The 22,436-nt window shown below is 26.7% G+C and overlaps 1 long non-coding RNA gene across 1 annotated transcript in view; it reads right to left on the reverse strand.

Moving 5' to 3' along the window:
* Positions 1-5,677: 5,677 nt before the first annotated feature.
* LOC122270245 (uncharacterized) overlaps positions 5,678-22,436 on the reverse strand; it is a 68,210-nt gene continuing 51,451 nt past the window's right edge. Inside the window, exon 2 of the long non-coding RNA XR_006225693.3 lies at positions 5,678-6,252. This is a non-coding gene — a long non-coding RNA (uncharacterized LOC122270245). The remainder of the gene's footprint in view (positions 6,253-22,436) is intronic.

The raw sequence follows: 22,436 nt of genomic DNA on the forward strand, positions 1-22,436 counted from the left end.
TCGAAAGAGTTCAACCATAATCGATTTACAAATTTTAATTCTATTTTAAATTTTCTTAAACAGTAATAAGCAAACGACCATAAATGAAATATAAATGGTGGACTTATTGAAACGAAAATCATCATAATATTAGTTTAAGGATAAAAGAGACTCTTTAAAATCTTCTAATATTCATTAAAATTATTGCATCGGAAGACGTCCTCTATCATATTAAACTCAATAAAGATTCAAAACTGCATTTTATTTTTAAAAAAGTTAGATTTAATGCTCAATATCATATCTTTAACTTTCAGAATAGCAAGTTAGCTAAATTTAAATGAGCAAAAATAGTTTGAAACTTGATATAACAATCAACAAGAGTAACTTTTTCATAAATGTTTGGTTTTTCTTTGTCACACGTTTCATTTAATATACATATGAATTCAAAGTTCAATATGCAAACTTCATTTTTGCTTAATTTAATGCTGTTTAAAAGAGAAAATTTTTAGAAAAAAGGTACACCTTTTATTAAAGATGTATTTAATCGAAACAATCATATTTTTTAATAAAGAAAACTTTATAAGGAAAGCATTAATCTATCAAAGATCTCTAAATATCGAATCACTCGATGAAGCATAAAATTTTAATTCCAATTCAAGAATTTTATTTTAATTTACTTATATTATTGATAGACTGTGTTAAATTATCTTTTATTCATCTGAGCCAGTCGATAGTTTATTATTTAATGACCAGATGCTTAACATGTTTTCATAAATGCCATTAAGTGTACAAATACGACTTAATAAGTGAAAATCCGATCATGGGATGAAAAGTTCTTTAGGGTGTAGTGTTTTTTTTTAGATCAACGTTATCTATATTAATTGAGTCAATTTAACTTCTATCTCCAGATTTCACATTTCCTCAAAATATTATTATAAATTCAGTCTCTTCTACCACAATATATTTAACCATAACTCAAAGCATTTGCATTTTTTCTTTCACATTTTTCATAATTTGAAAAATATCTCTGGAAAATAAAAGCATTTTGCCATTATTCCTATAGAAATGCACATCAGAAATTATGGCATTATTGGATGGCGCAAAAGATCCATTTCAACGGTCTTTTGAGATTTCGCATTTTGTCATTTCTTTTTCGTAACCAAAGATCGTTAATTATCGTACTTTATGACAAACGTCGGGAAAGCGGAGGTATTTCTTTTCCTTTCCGAGACATCGATCTCAGCTATCCATTTTTCATTCCCGTTTCCCGCGATGTCCTACGCAGATTATCCCGACTTCTTTTCCTGACTTACCCATAACTTTATGAATAAATATATTGGATTATTACCTTCATCATATGTGATCTAAATGATTTATCAAAAGAATATGCTTCGCGATCTACTGAAGATTCAAAAATATATGACTGGAGAATGAATTAGATCTTTTTCAATTCTTTTACGGTCACAACTTCACAAAAGGACCTAAATGACAGAGGGAAAAGTGTAAAGCGTTTGATGAAGAGAAGATAGAGTATCTTCCGAGTTGGATAGAGTTAATCAATATTCTTGCTTGACTACCCAAATAAATCTTGCTCAGTAAGTCATTCTGTGGGCTTTTTCCGGTGCCCAGTGGCTCATACTATTGATTGGTAGTGTATCTAAAGCAGAAAAAAATTCCTGATAGCTAACAGAATAATGGCCGTTTGGATGATCATTGAAACTTGGATTAATCAAGTAAAAGATGTTGGTATATCAAGAGTAGATGAAAAGACATTGTTGTCTAGTACATTTTGTTAACTATAAGATAATGGACCTCTCGATCCTTTTAAATGTCCTGAGCAACTTGCGCACATTAGTGTAGATGAGATATATTTTTCACGCTAATGGAGTTTAAAGACAATAGCTTTCAGAGGATTTTAGAAAACAGAAAATTATTTTTTTCCTAGATGATATCTCTAATTTTAACATCATTTGTCTTGTGTTCAGCTTTTTATCTTTTTCTTTCGTAACAATTTATAACACACTGAGAAAAAAAATACTGTCAAAATTACCAGAATCTGGTAAAATTGACTCTATTGTTATCCAAGCGCATTGGTAATGATTTGGGTAAAACTTTCGATTAAATATTAATTTTCAATGTGAGATAAAATTTGGTAATTTTTATGATGATTCCTTAGAGCATGGCATAAATATAATTTATTCGATTAAATTTACTCTTTAGTTACGTTGATTTTACTAAATGAGTGGTAAGAAAAACTATAATTTTGAAATGCAAAATTCCTGGTAAACTCTTATCATATGAATAGAAAAAGCGCAAATTGAGTAGTTTAAATACTATACATTTTGGTTTTATTAACCAAAATTATGTTTTTCTTACCAGAAATTTCCTTACCATACAGTACGGTAATTTTACCATTTTTTCCTTTCGCGTATTGCTAACAAAAAGATACAATACTGAAATGTATAAAAAATATTTTCTTATAATTTTTCATTGAATCATAATGATTAATGGTATTTGTGAACATATATGGCAGTACTTTTACTTTCGTTACTTGTACCGCCGGTACAAGTAAAAAGTACGTACTTTTACTTGTACTTCGTTACTTTTTAAATTTAGTACTTTTACTTGTACTTTCGTTACTTTTTTAGGGAAAAAGTACAAGTATTTGTAACGGAAATGTCGAATGAAAACGTTACTTTTTTCTAAAACTCGGTAAGCTTTTTAAAAAAAAAAAATTAAAAAAAATAATTTTAAAAAATGCTTATGTTTTTTCAATTTATAAAATTAATGTGCAATATATATGCATTCAAAGCTAACTTCGTGTTTAAATACCTTGACCTTTTAAAATTGTCATTCCTGAAAGGGAAAAGACGGCTCTTTTGAAGAAGAGCTTCATAGTAACATTATTAAAACAACATTTTGCAAAGCTTTAAACAAAGCTCTTTAAGATGGCGTGCGCTAAAGGTTTCGCGATGTGAAATCGCAGGACCTTTATTGCACGATTTATTGTTTGCTGCATGTTTGGTACCTTGAATCAAATTTAATTGGTTGGAAGAAAAAACTAGGGAGGAGGCTACACAAAATTGGAAAGAATTGTCCAAGATGAGCATCCTGCTATAACTAATAACGTAACAGAAAAGAACGGGGATTTTAAATTTTCTAAAGCTGAAAACATCAAGCCAATCACTAGCGACAGAAGAATTTATGGCATACATGAGCTTCTAGTGCTCCCGTGGAGCGCTTATTCAGCGTGGCTAAGCACGTTCTGAGAAATTCTCGCAGCAGACTCAGTGACATCACTTTCGAAATGCAATTATTTCGCAAAATGAATAAAAATATTAATTAGCAAGGTATTTTAATTCATTTTCAAGTTTTATGCATTTATTTAATACATTTTGAATAAAAAATGTTGGATTTTGTTATTACGTTTTTCAATTTTCTTTTGAACTCACTAATAATACATTTATGTCTTAATACATTTTTTACTAAATACATTTTTCCCTAGTACATTTTTACTAAAATTATCTTTATGTCCGACCTTGTCAAACAACGCCTAGTCAAATCTCTAAGAACTTCAGAACTATTTGTGCTATTGAAAACTAATATAATTACTATTTTAACTCTTGAGAACTCGAAGGTATTAATTTAGCCGCTGATACTAAAATTCGTTCACAAATTTTAATTATTCCGTTAGGCAGAAATGCTCGGAAAATGACTTTCTCGCATGACTTTAGCATTAGCCACTATTACAAATAAAACTGTAGGCAGTTCTGTTTCAACTTATACTGCGCATTCAATTATTTTTTACTAGCTCAAAGATCTTAAAGCTATCTGAAACCCCGTGTTTGCTTTGTTTATGTTTGTGCTTTTGAAACGCGTTTCTATACAGTAAAACAATTTTAAATCAATGGTAATTTAAATAACTAAAAATAATAAACTAAAAATTAAAATCAATAGATAAAATTTCGTTTTCGCGCAAATCCATAAACAATTTGATATTAAAATTATATTTGATTTTAAAATTATATTATATGATTATATTATAAAATTATATTATAACATTCTTCCGAATTTAAAAATAAATTAATGCCCATAACTTTCAAAATTAAAAATAATTAAATAAATAACAACAATTTTGCAAAGGCATTAAAGAACATAAGAATATTATTCAATAAAATTTTAGGTCACTTTGAATTTTCGATTTCCTAGAAATGTACTTTTAAATCGTTACTTTTTTTGTTTAGTACTTGTACTTTTACTTGTACTTTTTACTCGTTACTTTTTAAAATAAGAACTTTTTACTTTTTACTCGTTACTTTTCTTAAAAATACTTGTACTTTTACTCGTTACTTTTTAAAAGTAACGTTGCCATATATGTTTGTGAATAGTTTCTTATGATTTTGATCATAAATCATAAATAAGAAAAGTTCCTATATGACTAATATCTTGTTGAAATTATTCTTATTGGTTACTTACTTTAAACTGAATTACTCAGTAAATATTAGCTGATAAATATCTCCGAAAGAAATAAATTGCACAAATATTTATTAATGTTGCGTGCAGGCAAAAACATCTATATTTTCCTGTCTGTGTATAGGTTTTTTTTCCACATTTTTACTACATTTGATAAAAGAAAAAAAAGTTTATAGTGAATTACAAGTTTATATTAAATGACAAATTTCTCATTAATTATCTCACATTGTATTTTTAATTTAAGAGTAACATTTTGAGTAATATTTTTAAGCAATAGATTTAAAAGAGAGCATTTGTATGCAATAAAAATTATTATATAGGTTATTTCCCACAATACAGCAATTTAAAATTACAAATACAGAGCTTGATTTTGAAACTTGAAGGTCGATAATAATTAAAATTTTGATTTTTTTTTTAATTTTAGACAGCAGGGCAATGTTTTTTAAAATATTCAAAGAATTATTATAATTTACGGCTTAGATAACAATTTTGAATTTACACATGTAAAGAAATCCCGTAGAAAATTTTAAATATTCCGATAATGATTTAAATATGCTTTTCATTTTCATGAATTAGCATGAATGAGGTCAACTCATTTAATTCAGAACGCGAAAATTAGGGACATTTTCGGAATCGACTAATTGCACAGTAAATATATTGACCATACATTCTAACTACATGCTATATAAAATCCACATGACTTAGCTCTATCTATTAAAATTAATTAGCAAAATTACTAACTTTTATTGATTTGTGTTGTCCTATTTAATAGTAGTAGGATTTATTTTTTAATGCTTACATTTTCAGTTGCATGCAAAACCAGTGCTACAATTTAGAAATGTGATCTAGAGTATCCTGTTTAGTTGGAGCTGTTTTAATATTTTGTAAGTGTTTTTTTTTTAAACTTTGCGCAGTGGATCGTAAGACACGGTTTTCAGTAGATCACCCAAGTCAAGCATGACTGGCAGGTGTCAGTAAGCGAGTGGGTTAAAACTAGATTGCGAAGAAACCGAGAATACTTTGCATCGGTACTCGTGAAACTGTTCTACCGATAAGTGCTCAACTTTGCGCATAGTTTATCGGGCTACCAAAACGGGGAAGTCATCCGCTCCTCAGTGGATCTAAATTGCGATTGCATGTCTCGGATCATCCTCAGGTTTTCCCGACCGTCACCTATCCCTTTGTGACTCTGTAGGGCGACCTACTACTACTACTCATACTACTATTCTTTCAACATTAAAGATAAGTATTTTGAAATACACAGTACAGTCACATTATTGTGACCACCTGTCAAAAGCCAACAACTTTGGCAGAGCGGACCGCTGCGAGACGTGCAGGAAGAGAGCCAATTAGGTTTACTCTTGGTAGCCCCTTGGTTTATCTGAGCTGCAAGTTGTACGTCTATTCGCCCGAACGCATCTCCGTAGCCTTCGTTCGCCTCTGTCATCTATAGCCCGTATCGTAGTACCACATGTGCCAAGCCACTGATTTTGGATAGTGCCATTTTGCCATGCACGGTATACTTTTATCATGGTGGCACGCGAACAGCTCACAAAATTAGCCGTTTCCGAAATGCTTTCACTCTTCGCTCGAAAGCCAAAAATCATGCCTTTTTGGACGTCGAATAAATCGCTACGTTTCTGCATTACGTCAACGATTAAAATGCTTTCGGATGCTGAACTTGTTCAAGTCCTAGTCCTAGTCCTGTAGATTGGTCGGGGTGCCTGAGGCCGGAACGGCCCCTTACCCCTTTATCATGAGATGCGGATCCTTGTGGTGCTTCCTTGAGGTCCTTGATATCTAAAATTGAAAGTAAATAATTAGTAATGAGCAACTTGCTCAAGTATAATCATAGAAAATGATACATGTTGTATTACATACATAAAATACAAGTACATAAAATACAATGAAAAGTACATAAAAATAAAAATAAGATGAATAAGTTATAAAAATTAAACTTCTAGTGAGAAGTTTGTCAAAAATTGTTCGTCCCTGGAACGAATTATCTACCACTCATCCTTATCTTTCGCTTCTCATCCTTATCTTTCTCACCAAAATCACAATTTTCATTCATTCTGTATCTTACTGCCCCTTTGAATCATCAAATCATATTGATTTTTTCAACGCATCGTAACAATTACAAGTTACGGTGCGTTGACGAAATCAGTATGATTTGATTCAATGCCCTGGGACATCTTTTATTTACACTCCACTGTAATGTGCTGCCACCTGCCTTCTGTGATTGGTTATTTCATTTTGTCGTCGAAAGTAGGTGGTGGTCACATTAATCTGACTGAACTGTGTATTTAAATTAAAGTAAATGAACTGCTTTATTTAGGAGATTCGACTTAGATATTTGAATATATTGTTAGTAACGATAGTAGTATTTCCATTCACTTCTCGGTTCACCAGTTCATGAAATTCGATGATTTGCTGATGCAAATTTAGAAAAAAGTTCGAAGGAAATGTTTGAAATATCATTCATGGTATTGTTTTTTTAAATAAAATACCTATTGAAATTTGATTTCAAATTAAGAACGTTGATTGCTTAGATGGAGAAAAAAATCAGCTCAGCGTTTTTGATTTTGAATATCATTGAAATTATTTTTTGTCAATAATTTGGTAAGACCTCAGTATTTCCAAATTTTAGTTTTAATGTTTGTTTTTATTTATATAGAGAGAGTTATATATAAATATATAGAAATATTTGTCTTTAAATATTTATAAAATGGAATAGATAAATTTATGTATAGCGGTAGCTTCCTCATATTCCATATTTATTATTTAACTTCCATGACCAAAGAGAAAAAAAAATTTTTTTAATTCATCATATATTTTTTTTGAGGAATCAACTCTGTTATAGGTTTAACGATTGAGATAAACGCTAAACTGACGTGAATTAAAAAAAAAATGTTCCATTTTTATTTTCTTATTATCACATCACAGTTCTTCAGCATTATAATGTGTAAAATCAAACTTTGTAAATACCGGTTTAATAATTTAAATAAACATAGTATCATATAAAATCCCAAATAAAAATGTATTTCAGTCTTCTTGAAGCATTTATTTGTATAAAGTCACAATATGTAAATAAGATGTGTTATTCAAAATTTTATAAGAGAGCATTAAAAATAAAAGCAATTCAGGCATTATTATCTTTAAAACAATGTAAAATATGAGCATCTGATGGATATAGAAATTTTAAATTATTTAAATTATTCAGGTCATTACTAAGCAAAAATAGTCTGTTTTCATAAATGTTTGGAAAAAAATAGTTTATTTTTAAACATGATATTTTTCCAATGTAGGTAAATGAAACTTGCATTTATAATATTTTTTGATGGTTTAGGTCCACTTAATTTTTTTAAAATTTAAATAAATATTTGTTGCGATAACAAATAAGCAGCATCGGTTTAAATCACGGCAGTCAGATACACTGAGAAAAAATATCTGGATTAAATTGCAGTAAAAAGTTCCGGCACCCAGAGTGCCGGTATATTTTATCGTAAAGTCCATTTTTACCGGAACATAATACAGAACAAAAAAATCTGACACACAGTAATTTTTGCAGTAAAAATTACAGCAAAATTACTGGATCATTCTAATTAAATTGCAATAAAAATTCTGGTAAAAATAGAATTTTATTTTAAAATGGATTTTACGGATGATGCTCCCAAAGTGCCAGAACTTTATACCGTAATATGATCCGGAATTTTTTACAGTGTACTTCATAAAAGTTGAATAAAAGTTATTAAAACGAAAAATTTATAATCAAAAGCCAATCATGATTATTGGCAACAATATGCCAAAAATAATTGATTGAAAGGGATATTATGATCTGACTATCATTAAAAAATATTCGTGTTATGAAATTTGCAAAGTAGAATCTTGAGAAAAAAGAGAAAAAAAAGAAAGAAAGAATTACCTTTTCCTTGCTACTGCTTAAGATATTTAAAACCAAAATTAATAACTACATCATCTTAATTTGTCAAGATTTCTATAATATATTTGTAATATATCGTAAAAATTTATGCTTGTTTAATATGTTTTATTGTGGAAAAGATTTCTTATATTAAAATTCGAAGTGAATTTAGTCAACGGTTTAGATTATTGCAAAAATATGTATCGTTATTCTTTTGTAAAAACTTTTTGAACTTTACGTAGAAAATAAATCAACTAAGAGCAAAGTAAACTATTTCTAGTTATATTTTTGTTTTATCTGAAGTGAAACAAAAGTAAACTAAAACAACAGTTTTTTTTCTCTTTTACGTCTGAGCAGCTGTAAAGAATTCCCACTTCACGTATAATTTAATATAACATAAACTTAGAAATATAGTATTATTACAAATGGCAAATACTATAAAGCCTGAAATTTCTGTTCGGAATATACTTTAACTATTCTTCTTAAAGTTAAAGTAGCAAAAGTAGCAGCTACGCATAAAATTTATTTTGAAAAGACAATTACACTCGAACTTTTTCTACTAAATGCGGTCAAATTAAAGAAACATGAGTTCTTATTCAACTCAATTATGCGAAAAATAATAAAAGCTAGTAAAAGTTTGCCGTGCTTAAAAATTTAAATACAACGAGCAACCATAATATTCTCTGTGGAAACAATAAGCCAACTGTTCCCTTTAAAAGAGAATTCTTAATCGTTTATCCGCGTCAAAGCTATTGCCAATGAAAGGGTAGAGCTAAAGCACATTGTTTGCTTAACATAGATCGTTTAAGAAGAAAATAGAAAGATCGTTTCCTCTATTGATTTCCCATTATTAGTATTTCCCAACGAAACATTCAAGAGTTAAGCTTTACAATGATGCCAATATAACCAGAGAAAACACTACTGCCTCTTTCTCCAGATGTGTTTAAAAAAAAAATAAAGGGTTTTGTTGTTTTAATTTAAGTTGACTGCAGAGATTTGAAACTAAAGATTACCTTAAAGACGGAAAGTAATGAAAATTTTCTGACCTAACTCAATGTTTTCTGAAATAAGTTGCTCTTTTTTAGTGGGCATTTAACTAATGCCTTTTAGAATTTATTTTTAAAGGAGTAATAAAAAGACCAATTAATTTCGTCGTTGACTAAGACTTGAAAGTGGAAAGTTTAAAAATAACATTCGTTATCAAAACTGTACTTTTAGAACCCAAACTACTTAACGTTTTCAGGTATTTAAGATCATTTGTTATATTTAATGAATCTGTGATTGTGGTACCAATCTAATTCTCAAAACTGAGGTCAGTAACCAGAGCAAAATTAGAAAGAAAAAAAATGGTTACATTATTTTCAGAACAAAATTAAGGTATATATATATATATATATATATATATATATATATATATATATATATATATATATATATATATATATATATATATATATATATATACACCGAAGAGTCATTACAATGACCGCCCTGCTAATAACATGAGTAGTATATGGGGGGGGCTAGAGGACACTTTTGCCCTTTCCATATACTACTATTGATTTCCTATTTTTATATTAAAAAAAATTAAAATAGGCCTATATTTTACATTTTTTATGAAATATTTAACAAAATCAGCATATTTAAAAATTCTTATTTTTATATTAATAATTTTTATTTTATTAAAACCTTATTGAAAATATCGTTTTTTTATTTTACATGTAATTCATAATCGTAATATTTATTTTTACCTTTAAAATCAAAAATATATTTTCCACTATTAATTTTTCTTATAGCTTTATCAGATAATTCACCATGACATTTCGAGAGATAAAAATCTTTCTCATCATTGTCTACTTCTAATCTAGCTATAATAGAGTCACCGTATTTTGTATTTATTTTTCTCAATGATATTAAATTATATTTACCTATCTCGAGTTCATTTAATTTGTATGTTTCAGGAAATCGTTTGAGGTCATTAAATTCTTCCATTTATTTAAGAACATTTTTTGTAATATAATTTCTGTAATACATACACTTGTATAACGAACATTTTACTACCTATAAATGGAAAGTATTGAAAAAGAGAGAAATAAAAAGTTGTTAGAGCAATTAAAAAATGATCTAAGATTAGTTAAACTACAATCAGAAATTAGGAAAAATAATGAAATAAAATTAGAAGAAGATATAGGAATACAAAAATCATTGGCCGATTTCCACGAACCTGTACTTCATCAAATGGAAAAACTAGAAACTTCTAGACAACAAAACTTGCTAGGTATAAAAGATGCTGTTGATAATTTATCTTTCACTATGAATGAGACCTATAGATCTTTACCTCAGATAGAGAATCAGTCAGAGGAAGATTATACTGAAGATGTAGGAAGTATGTTTTTAAAAATAGATATAGACAAAAATTTAGATAAAGAATTACTAGAAGAATTAGAATTTGAATTACCTTCAATAATGTGGAATAAAACTGATGAAGATATTGAAGAAGTTATTAAAAGGGCAAATGCAAAAAGAGATCAATTTAAAAGAGAAAAAGGAAATGAAACCAAAAATAGAAATTTAACAAACAACAAAGATGAGTATCAGGAAAGGATTGATAATGCTGATTATAAAATGAATATGATGAAAAGATATTTAGAAGCTTTATCAGCTATTAAACAAGGTAGACATTACACAGGAAAAGGTTTAGAAGATAAACTGAATATCTTAGTTGATCTGACAGATAAAATTTGTAAAGGTTCTAAAAGTAAAAAATTGTATAATAAAACTGTAGATTTGTTGGATTTACTTTTAAGAGAGGGAACTATGACAAACGATCAGGTAAAGGAATACTATGGAAAATTTCTTAGTATATAAATGAGTAATTATATTGTAAAAAAAGTATACTTGAGCGACAGTCAGATTTCTAAATTGAAATCAGCTTATAAAAATGGTGAAGAACTTAGTTTACAAATAGATAAAAGTAAAACACCCAATTTTGATTTACATTTAACAGCTACACAAATTAACCAAATTGATAAAGGTAAAAGAATTAAAATATCAAAGACTCAACTGAAAAAGAATGGAGGGTTTTTACCATTTTTAGTACCTTTACTTTCTACTTTAGCATTAGGAGCTGCTAGCGGAGCAGCTGGTTGGGGTACTAAAAAAGTATTGGACAAAATTTCTGGATCAGGTAAAAAAAAAAAAACTTGTGGAAAGGGAGTCTATCAGCCATGGGAATATCCAACAAAATGATTGAAAACAATATGAAAAATGAAAAAGGATTTAGAGGTATATTTACTATAGATATGTTACCTAAAAAGATAAGAAAATTTGAAAACGGAATTATAAATTTAGATGTATCTACAGGTCCTGGAACTCATTGGGTTTGTTATTATAATGATCCAAAATATAATTTTGTTGAATATTTTGATCCTTTTGGAGAATATAAATATAACAATAGAATAATAAAAAATGATTTTCTTCCTCAAAACATACTAAGTTATTTAAATACTTCTGGAAAAGAAATTAGATATAACGATAGTTTTTTACAAAGTCCGAGTTCTGTAAGATGTGGTTTCTATTGTATGAAATATATAACTGAAAGAAATAAAAATAAATCTCCTATTGAAGTTTTATATTCATTTACTCAAGAACCTAGTAAATTAAATGAAAAAATTGTTCTTTATAAATGAAGTATATTATATTAGATTCGAAAAACGTAGATAAATCTGAAGATTTCACCATTGAGTATTCGAGACCTTTTCATTTTACAGAGATAGCTCTTCAGTCTTTTTCAATGTATATTTCATGGAATAATATTACGGAGAAAAACAATAAATTTTCATATTTTGATGGAGTCAAATGGACAGATTTCATTATTCCTCATGGTCATTACAATATAAGAGGTTTGAATCGTTATATGGTAAAATATTTTGGAAATGATTCACCTATATTATTTGGAATAATAGAAGAAAGACAAAGGTTTAGTATTAAACTCGAGAAGAATTATAAAATTGATTTATCTAAAAGTGAATTGTACAAAATTTTAGGCTTTGAACCTAAAATATATGAAGAGGAAGAGCAAGAAGGTAAATTTATTGCGGATATAGCTAATGGTAATGATAATATTTATATTCACTGTGATATAGTGGATGGAGCTTATATAAATCAGTTTCAATCTCAAGTTATTTATTCTTTTACATCATCAAATCCTCCTGGAAGTTTATATGCTAAAGAATTTGATAAACTAATATTTTTTCCGGTTAAATCTGATTCTATTAATCGAATTAGAATGAGAATTACAAATCATAGAGGTGAACTAATTGATTTAAATAAACAAGAAGTACAGTACAAATTTATTGCTAAATAAATGAATAAACAAAGATTGTACAGAAAGAGTAAAAAAATACAAGGAAGAGGCTTCTTTTCAGACTTTATAAGTCCAATTGTAGAAGATAAATCTAAGGAATTTGTAAGAGAAAAATTGAATGAAATATTTTCTAAAAATAAAAAACATGGTACTGGATTGAAATTTTTTATTCCTAAATAAATGGATAAAATTTACGATTTGAAAGACACTAGTTATTATTATAATAACGACATTGAAAGTTTTGAATATAGAGAATTAAAAAGTGAAAATAGAAATAATATTCATGAAAATGCTACATATAATTTCTTTATCAATGATACAAATGCTAATATTTTATATTCTGCGGGATATCTGCAACAAGAATTAAAAATTGTAAAAGGAGATGGAGGTGTAATAAGTAATGAAAATGTTACTCTAGTGAATGGAGGAGGTCTCATAAATTCAAACAGGTTAATTATAGGAAATACTGAAGTTGAATCCACTATAAATTATAAAGCCATTATGAATCAAGTATTAGGGATGATACACTTCACCCCTGATTATTCAACATCGGAAGCTACTAACATGTTCTTTTATGTAGATACAACTGATTCGGTAGATAGAAACAATTTCAAATATAATGGAAATCTGATAGATACTACCAAAATAACTGATTTTTTTAAAAACCTTAAACTAAATGAAAGTTTTAACGAAGGATTTTCAAAAAGATGTAAATTTACTAAAAATAGTCAAACAGTAAAAATATGGATTCCTTTAAAGTATATATTTGATTTCTTTAACAAATATAAAAAAGTAATGACAGGTTTCCAAGTTAAAATAGAAATTCAAAGAAATGATAGTAAAAATATGTTGTATACAGATATTCAAAATCCAGATTTTAAGGTTCTTGTTGAAGATTTATCACTTTGGTTACCTTATGTTAGATTTAAAAATTCCGCATCTGTAAAATTCAATGAATTAAAATTATCAAATACTCCTATAGAAATAAATTGGGATCATTATAACATTATCAAATCAAATGTATTTTATAAAAATTCCAGTGGGTCTTATTCTATTCCTGCTACATCTGATGAAGTTTTGAGTTTATATGTCATTCCTCAATATGAAGATAGAAATGAAAACATGAATCAAAATAATATGATGTTTGATCACTTGGATATGATAGAATGTTGGTTAATGATTAATAACATTAAAGTTCCCACTGTAAGTTATATGATGGACTTTAATAAAAATGATTATAATCGATTATATTATGCTCTTTTAGAATCAGGAATGAATAATATAAATTCTGAAACAGGTTGTATGATAAACTATTCAAATTTCAGTAAGTATCCTATAATTTGTTTCAACTTGGCAAACCATGAAAATTATACGAACTTGAGTAATTTAATGATTGAATTCAATTGGAGGTTGAGAAATAATACTACTAAAAATTATGTTTTTTACTTTATTTTGAAAGAAAGAAACAAATGCTCCTTGAATATGTCAACTCAGGATATAAAAATGATTAAAACTCTGAAAACATAAAGGATTTTTTCTATTTTAATAAATGGCTGCTTATTATCCACTTTACGACGATGAAATAAAAGAAGGACCTTTAGGACCACCAGGTGTAGGATTTAAATTAACAAATGATGGTAATTATGATATGGAAAGTAAACTTTTAAAAAATGTTTTACATCCTCAGGAAGATAATGACTCTTCAACTAAAAAATATGTAGATGATTTAAAAAATAAGTGTTTGATTCGTAATAACGGTTATTTTAATGCTAGAAATAAATGTATTAGAAATATAGCTACTCCTCTAGAGGACAATGATGCTTCAACTAAAAAATATGTCGATGACAAAAGTTTAATACATGATGAAAATAATTTTGATGCTAAAAATAAAATCATATCAAATGTAAAAGAACCTGAAAAAGAAGGCGATGTGGTTACCAAAAAACATCTTGATTATTATTGTATACTGTGGGATAAAATTAATAGAAGTTATTATGCTCACAACGAAAGAATATCGAGTGTAAAATGGCCCATAAATGATACTGACGTTGCTAATAAATATTACGTTGATAATAAAACTTTTTGCGCTACCACAGATAGACTTGTTCAGTTTACAGGTGTGGGTTACAAGACTTTTGAATTCAACGAAACTACTTCAAAACTTTTAGATTCAAACTTGAAATTATCACAAAACATGTATATGAAAATTACCATCTTTTTAGCCTGTGACAAAATGAATGAAAAGCCAAAAATACGTTTAGAAAAAGTGAAAGAAGTACTTCTTGATAAAGAGATAAATGTTAATGAAGATTCAATAACTATGTTTGCGTATGGAAAGTTAAATGAAGTTTTAACATTATCAGTGCTAACAGGAGGAGGCTGTAAATTAAAGCCTTATTTACATATTGAAAAGATAAATTTTTCTTCTTAATAAATGGCCAATGAAATTAATTGGAACGACTTTTCTAGAAAGAAACTTTCAGAAGATGTAATTATAAGTTTAGCAGATTATTTAAAATGGGAATATGTGTTTCAATTTTCTGAATTATCTGAAGTTTTAATCGAACGATGCCAAATGATTGGTATATTATTTCTCAATATCAAAAACTCAATGAACCTTTTATTGAAAAACATGCCTCTGATGTAGATTGGGAAAAAATATGTAGATACCAAACCTTATCTATCCGTTTTATTGAGAGACATTTAGATAAAGTGACTTGGTATGAAATATCAAGATTCCAAAAATTGGATTTTAAGATTTATAGAAAATTATTCTGACCGTTTAAATATGAATGTTGTATCTAGATATCAAAAATTATCAATGAACCTTATAAGAAAATTTCAAGATTATGTAAATTGGGATTATATTATACAGTATCAAGATATTGATAAAGACTTTGTAATAGAATTTGTTTCTAAAATAGATTTCTGTCTTTTAATAAAAAATAAAAGTAATATATTACCAGAAGAATTTTATAATTCAAACAAAGAAAAGATAGTTTGTATACTTCTTGCTGAAATTTGTCATAATACACGAGTACCGCTATATGAACCATTAAAAGAATAAATTATTTAAAAAAAAAATATTTTTATTTTAATAATAGTTTTTTACTCGCAGTAGATTATTTTTTACTCGTAGTAGATTATTTTTTAATTAATAAATGTATTCTAAAATTGTAATTAAAGACTATAATGAACCAGATGAATTTAAAGATCCAAATCAACATCCTCTATTGCCTATACATCCCTTTAGATTAATCATAAATGGTTCTTCCAACAGTGGAAAATCGAACTTATTAATCAATTTAATTTATGACTATTTACACTTTGATAGACTTTACATGTGTACAAAAGACATATTTGAATCTAAGTATGAAAAATTACAAGAAAAATACATTCAATTTACAGATGTAGAATTAGAAGATATTCAAAAATGTAAAGGCTTAAAGAATAAGAAAGAAGTTTTGAAAGAATATAAAAAATTTAAAAAAGATCAAGTTTTGTTTTCTTCCAAACTAGATGATTTTATTACCGTAGATGACTTGGATCCTTCCTATATGAATTTAGTTGTATTTGATGATTGTATATGTGAAAAAGATCAACAATCTATAGAAGAATTTTTTATACGAGGAAGAAAGAAAAATACATCCCTTATCTATATAAGTCAGTACTATTATAAAATACCTATAACCATCAGAAGTAACAGCAATTATTTTATATTTTTCGATATGAAACAAAAAGAAATTAAACAAATAATACGAGAAATAGATGGTCAATTAACAAAAGAAGAATTTAATAAAATGTATAAGAACTGTATCAAAAAACCATATGATTTTTTAGTTTTAGACTTAGTCAATCCTAATATGAGGTACCGAAATAAAGAATTTGTGTATATATAAATGGAAGAATATTTAGAGAAAAGAATTTTTATTCACAGAAAAAGTTATAATTACTATCAAAAGATTAGTATCGCACTATCTATGAGTAAGTTTTTATTTAGTGCGTCTGGCTTATCTGGTTTTATTTTAATCCCTTTATCAGCTTTGAGTTTAGGAGCTGGTGTGATTGAAGTGGTTGACAGATCTTTAAATATATCCGAAAGAAAAGAAGAATATAAATATACTTACAAATTTTATAAACAACTACTGAATTTGTTTAAAGCTAATACATTAACTGAAGAAGAAATTCATAAAAAAGAGGCTGAATTTATTCAAAGTTTGAAATATTTTCCTTTAGAGAAATACGTTAAAAAAACTCAATTGAATGGCTATAAATACATATAATTTTTTATTGCCTATAAATGACGTGTAAAAGTAATATATTCAAAGTTGGAAAATTAAGTAAAGACGGAAAGTTCAAATTTTGTTGTAAAGAATGTGGTCAAAAAGGATCTGGCTTTATCAATTCAACAATTAATAATTTACCCTTTGAAATGCATTTACCAGGACATCAATTTACAGGACCTGGAACACAATTATTACATGGAAAGAAAAGATTAAACGATGATTTAACATATAAAGAATGGAGTAAGCCCATTAACAGAGTAGATGAAATTGCATATAAACATGATGTTTGTTACCTTAAAAATAAAGATACTAAAACTAGAAATGATGTATGTGATAAAAATATGATAGAAGAGTTAAATACAATTCCAAATCCTACAATCAGGGAAAGGCTAGATAGAGCAGTTGTTAAACCTATTATCAAAGCCAAAAGAACATTCGGTATGGGTATGATTTATTGTTTAAAATGTAAAAATTTTACTAATACTAAAGATGTTTATGAAGAAACTTCTAAAAATGGAAGATTGACGAGGAAAGGTATATGTGAAGTTTGTGGATCTAAAAAAAGTACTTTTTTAAAGAAAACGGGATCATAAAAACAGTTTATTATGATCCCGAAAAAGGTTATTGTGGTATCAATGAATTAAAAAGAAAAACAGGTTTATCTCAAAAACAAATTACAGATTTTTTACATGAACAAGATGTTTATACTAGATATAAACCAATTATTCGTAAATTTAGAAGAAGGAGATGTTATGTTTCACATATTGATGATCAATGGCAAGCGGATTTATTATTTATAAAACCATTTAGTAAATATAATAGTGGAGTTAATTATATTTTAACAGTTATTGATATGTTTAGTAAATATGCTTGGGTTATTCCAATAAAAAGAAAAACAGGCGAAGAAGTATCAAATGCTTTCAAGTTAATATTTAAAGAACGAATTCCAGAGAAACTACAAACGGATAAAGGTACGGAATTTATAAATAAAGATACTCAAAAATTATTCAAAGATAATAATATTCATTGGTTTACTACTGAAAATGTTGAAATAAAATGTTCTATTGTTGAAAGATTTAATCAAACAATTAATGGAAAAATAAGAAAATATATGGCAGCAAATAATACAAATAAATACTTAGAAGTACTAGATAAATTAGTTTATAATTATAATAATTCTTATCATCGATCTATTAAAATGACACCCTCACAAGCCAGTCGGACAGAAAATGAAAGTATCGTATACAATAATTTATTTTCTAAAAAAGAAATAAAGAAACCAAAGTTTAAAATAGGTGATAAAGTTAGAATTTCAAAATATAAAGAAACATTTACCAGAGGTTATCATCCTACATTTACAGAAGAAATTTTTATAATATCTGAAATATTGAAAACAGATCCTATAACTTATAGAGTGAAAGACTTAAATGGTGAAGAAATTAAAGGAACTTATTATGAAAAAGAATTAGTAAAATATAATAAGAAAAATGAAACATATAAGATTGAAAAAGTAATAAGAAGGAAAGGAAATAAATTATTAGTGAAATGGGTTGGTTACCCTGAAGAATTTAATAGTTGGATAGATGAAAAAAATATTATTCTAATTTAGGAATCATTTTTAAATCTTTCCATATCATAATCTTTTAATTTTAAATGATTAAATTTAGTATAATATTTTCTTTTATTCTGTTAAATAAATTAATAGCATTCGGATTATATTGAATTTCATGAGCTATTTTTAAATTAGGATATCTAAGTTTTAAATCTCGTATAGTTTTATTATATAAACCTCTTTGACATCTAATAACATAATAATGATAATCAGAATCATTTTTATTCTTTTCTATTATTGTAAACATGTTTAATTTTCTAGGTTGAGATGTTTTAGGTGTTACGTCTTCTTTATATTTTTTATTTTTTATTTTTAAGTCATTCATTTTAATTTTTATTATATCTAATTTCTTTTGAAGTTTATCATTATCATTTTTATATTTTTCATTAAATTCATTAGCATAATAATTAATTACAACATCGTTTACTTTTTTAGAAAATTCAGGTGAAATCCAACAAGCTATATTTGTAATTAAATCCTTAGAAACATAAGTCCCATTATATTTTAATTCAGTTGCATTTCTACCTTTAATTTCATAAAATAATGAATTTTCTAGAGGGCCCGAATTCGGGCCTTCTAGGATTTTAGTTAAATATAAAATTAACTCTTTAGATTCTTTATTTTCTAACCACTTTTTAAATCTTTTACCTCCTGATTTACATAACTTAGAAGCATTGAAATATCCAGTATTTTTATCTATTATTAATTTAAAATCTCCAAACAATCCATAATAATAACTATCTTTAATTTGCTCATAACAAACATCTTTTAAAGAAGCCATTTTATTACGAAACATTTTTAAATTAATTTTATTATCTATATCCATTTATAATCTCTAATTTCATATGTTATTTTTTCAATTATTAATATAAAATTTCATCAGTAAATATCTTTTAAAGAAGAACCAGTAGTTTCAGTAAGAATATCCTGCACAACTTTGACCTGCCATTTTTTTCGTAACTAAAGAGCTTATAAAGAAGATTATTATCAGATAAAAAAATCACACCACTCTGCGGTTAGAATCCCACGAAGCGGTCAATTTTTATCGCAAAGTGGCATGAAAAAAGTTTCTTCGATTTTCCTCCCGCTGATAAGGTCAGAGAGGAAAGTGTTTTAATTATTATTATGTAAATAAATGGAAAGTCATTATTTCGAAATATTTAATCAGATTAAAAGGAATAGCCATTCAAATTTAAAAATTACATTTGATAAGGAAGAAGAAAAATATTATTATGATACGAAAGACTTTGACCAATATTTAAAACAGAGATACAATTCGAGAATTAGTTTTTTTAAAAAGTTAAAAAGAAAATTGAACTTGATTTTTACAGTTGAAGCAGATGAAATGTTTTTAAAATTTTTAGATTATATGTATTTTAAAAAGAGTTTAAATTATAAATATTTTATGAAAAAGATATGTGAATATTATAATATTTCTAACAATATTAAGTTAGGTAGTCCTAAAAAACAAAACATTTATGATGAAATTTGGAATTCGTTTCTTAAAGAGACAGAAAAGTATTTATAAAAACTCCATTTAATAAATGGAAGATAAATTTTGTTGCGATTGTAAGACTTTGAAATCAGCTGACGAATTTTACAAATATAAAAAATATTTATTTAAAAGATGTATAGATTGTGATCTTAAAAGAAAATATATATATTATGAATGCGATTGTGGTAAAAATTATACTTATTCGCATAAACAAAGACATTTTAGAAGTAATTTTCATATAAAACGTATGAACTCCTTTTTATAAAAAGTATTTATAAATTTTCATCCTAATAAATGAGTAACATGACAAAGGAGTTCAAACACTTGAGTAATGTACTCTCAACTTTCAGTATTAAAAAACTAAGAGAATTGATAACTAAACTTAAAATTCCTGTCCTGACTGATAAGAGATTAAAATCAAATATTATTGAATCAGTAGTTTCTTATATCAAAAGTACAGGAAATTATAAATCTGTTTTATCAGATTATTTAGGATTAGATGCTACTAACTATTTAGATCGTAAGAGGAAAATATTTATAAATCATCCAGAAGGAAGAAAGAGAATCAAGAATTTATTTGATTCTTATAATTTAAAATATAAAGATGGTCAATTTATACCAAAAGTAGAAAAAAATATAATAACTGAAACTAATTTAAATGCTTTGTATAGGCCTCAAAAAATAAAAGATAAGGTAAAAGTAGAGGTAAATCTTAAAAATTTCTTTAAACCAGATTATAAAATTATTGAATTCAGAGGTCAATATATTGAAAAATATAAAGTTTATAGAAAACAATATAGAGTGGTAGGATCTAAAATTTTACCTGAACAATATTATAATATTTTAAGAAATATATTTAAAAGGGCTATTGGAAATATTACAGGAAAAGTAGATGTAATTATACATAATCCTAAATTAAATGTACCTTTTCATGATAAAATGATGTCAACTAAAACTGCTTTTAATGAATACATTGATAAATTATCTAACCAAATTGAATATAAAGAACTCGATATAACAGAGTGTATATTTGATTTTAATGTCATCGAATTACCTCAAGGTGGTAGACACAAGGCTTTAAAAATGTATTATGAAACAGATCCAGCAAAAAAGAAAAGTATTTGTCAAATAAAAAATGATGATAATATATGTTTGGCTAGATCAATTGTAACAGCTTTAGCTATCCAAAATCCTGAACTGTTAAGTGATAAATTATGTACTGAAAAATTATCAAGTAATGAAATAATTTATATTAAAAAAGGTCGTGTTTTACAAAAAACATTAGCTATAAAATTACATGATGTATGTAAAATTCCTTTAGAAGTGTGTAGTTTAGAAGAAGTTAAAATATTTGAAAAATGTTTAGACATTCAGATCAATATAGTTTGTAGAGAAAATGGTAATGAAATTATATATAATGGTGATTATAAATCAACATGTATTTTTATATATAAGAATAGAAATCATTTCGATGTCATTACATCAATGACAGGATTTTTAGGTAAGAATAATTATTGTAATTATTGTAAAGTGGGTTATAAACGTTCAAATCAACATAAATGCCCTTTAAAATGTGATAGGTGTTTTGTTGAAGAATCTAATTGTGAAGGAGAGGAAATATTTTGTAAAAAATGTAATCGGAAATTCTTAGGAGAAAATTGTTTTGATAATCATAACAAGAAAAATTCAGAAGGTTTTACTGTTTGCAAATTACTATGGAAATGTCTAAAATGTAAAAGAAATATTAATAGAAATGAAAGGAAAACAGAAGAACATATATGTGGTGAATATCGTTGTAATAATTGTTGGAAATGGGTTATGAAAGGTCATGAGTGTTTCATGAAATATGAAAACAGTAAAGGAGGTGTATGTGAAGATAATTGTGTAAAAAATAAAAGTATTAAATTAGATTGGTGTAAGAAATGTAAAACAGGAAAATACTTATTTTTTGATGTTGAAACCAAGCAAGATACAGGAATTCATGAAGTGAATCTAGTTATATGTCATGATTTTGATGGAAATGAAACAGAATTTAAAAATGAAAACGATTTTTGTGAATGGTTATTTAGCGAGGAACACGAAGGATATACAGTTATAGCTCATTATGGAAAAGGATTTGATTTTCAATTTTTAGCTAAATATTGTTTCAAAAAGCATATTAAAGTATTTACAATTTACCAAGGAAATAAACTAACATATATGAATGCTTATGGTTACTATATAAGATTTATTGATTCTATTAATTTTACAATGTGTGCACTTAAAAAATTTCCTAAAACATTTGGTTTAAATGAACTGGCCAA

The sequence above is a fragment of the Parasteatoda tepidariorum genome, chromosome 11, assembly GCF_982258835.1.
Source record: "Parasteatoda tepidariorum strain Cologne lab strain chromosome 11, Ptep-v5.0, whole genome shotgun sequence".
Lineage (NCBI taxonomy): Eukaryota > Metazoa > Arthropoda > Arachnida > Araneae > Theridiidae > Parasteatoda > Parasteatoda tepidariorum.